The 1,814-nt window shown below is 43.2% G+C and overlaps 1 non-coding gene across 1 annotated transcript; it reads left to right on the top strand.

The window, feature by feature from the left end:
• Positions 1-271: 271 nt before the first annotated feature.
• TRNAR-CCG (transfer RNA arginine (anticodon CCG)) lies at positions 272-344 on the top strand. Its single transcript has one exon. It is a non-coding gene; the product is annotated as a tRNA-Arg (tRNA).
• The last annotated feature ends 1,470 nt before the right edge of the window (positions 345-1,814 follow it).

A 1,814-nucleotide genomic window follows, 5' to 3' on the forward strand; every position in this document is an offset into this window, starting at 1 on the left:
GCTGAAACTTTATCCAAGAGTTTATGGCTTGTGGTTGGTCCTCCCGCTCACCCTCACACACCCTTCACAAATTCTTACCTTCATTCATTTGCCTGTGGGAGAGGTGTCTTAGTTAAATACTTTACCTAGTGCTAGTGTAGCTTTAAATTTCCTGCTGTAATTATGATTTATACAAGGACTTCAGTCTGGGAGGGGAAAGGAATTCAAAGTATTTGAGAAGCCCGGAGAGATAAGCTTTAGCAAAACAACCTGTACAACAGTGCTGTCTAGTGGCCCAGTGGCCTAATGGATAAGGCGTCAGCCTCCGGAGCTGGAGATTGTGGGTTCAAGTCCCATCTGGGTCGTGTTTTTATATTAAGTTAAAAGGCTTTGTTAATTGTAACATGTGATTATATAATTAAATATCAGTCACACAGCTATTTGTACGGTGATGTAATTCACAAAGAATGCTTGTGTGAACTGAATGTAAGTATTAATGAACCAAAAATAAAGCTCTTTGTTAATGTTGGATAAGTTGGGCACATTTTCATATCCATCCTCTATTTCTATTTAAACTGCAGAAAATAGAAACAATCCTATTGACAGAAGGATTGTTACTGTATTTTGTGGTTTCCTTTATTGATGTCATTGTTGCTATTGCTGTCTATGGAGAATTTCATGTTTACTGGTGACTGTTACGAAGTGCAAATATACACAGAATGTTACTTTTGTATGTGACTATTACACACGTGCAGAGATGTATTGCAATCTTTGGGGGTCAGTTGTGAATCAATAAAAATATGGAGATGCACCTGGCGTATATCTATAATGGGTACAGTGTGTGCGGTGTATACGGGCCCCTGAGTCCATTTTTTTAATACTCACCCCTCCGGAGTCCCGCGCCGACGTCACTGCGCCATTTTCACGGGGTTTTAACAGCATCGGTGATGCATGCGCGATAGAGAAATTACTGGGGAAATGGCCGCCGCACCATCTTCCCGGAGATCTGCGTATGCAAAGTAGAGTCTGAGCCCTCTAATGCTCAGATTCTACAGCGCTCCCGGCAGAGAGGTGGGCCCGAAGGGAGGAGGCTGGGCACGGCCTACTCCTCTCTTAAAGCGTCCCTGGGATATGCAGTGTAGTTTATACACACAAATACGCCTACAGATGCGTTCTCACACAACATGGCTTCAGTCGTGCCAAACAGCCCCCCCCCCCCCCCCCCCACAGTGTGCCAGGTTTTGTGCGACTTTTTGGGCAGTTTGGGCCATGACAAAATTGGCATGTAGTCAAAAATAAACACATTGTATCAAAGTGCTGGCCGCTAACACGATTGTCCCACCACCATGCAACTTTGACTATTTTCTCCCAAAACACAGCTCGATGCTGCCTCAGGTATTACATAAATCAGTACAGTGCACAGACATCAGCAACTTTACATTTTGCTTTTATATACATTGCTTTATGTGCAAGAGGCCGCAGAGCGAAGCAGACATCTGGGAAATGTAAATGAACACCCCTCGGCCCCCCCAGTGTGTATCTGGCGGCTGCTCAGATGAGCAGCAGCTGGGGAAATCAAAGTTGTAATAGTCACGGTGTTCCGATGATCAGTATTCCAATATTTCAGTCACCGATGTTTGACAAAATCAATGTTTTACAAAAGTTTAAAAAAAATATAATTTTTTCCAATTAATTGTTTTAGGTAAGTGTTAAATAGATGTTCTTGACCTAATTCAGTCCTAAAAAAAAATTACAATTTCTGTGTGGTTAATTCAGTGGTTCTCAAACAAGCCTGGGCGCAAATGCCGTGAACGGGGGCAAGCGGAGGCACGCCT

The sequence above is a fragment of the Pseudophryne corroboree genome, chromosome 9, assembly GCF_028390025.1.
Source record: "Pseudophryne corroboree isolate aPseCor3 chromosome 9, aPseCor3.hap2, whole genome shotgun sequence".
NCBI classification, from domain to species: Eukaryota; Metazoa; Chordata; class Amphibia; order Anura; family Myobatrachidae; genus Pseudophryne; species Pseudophryne corroboree.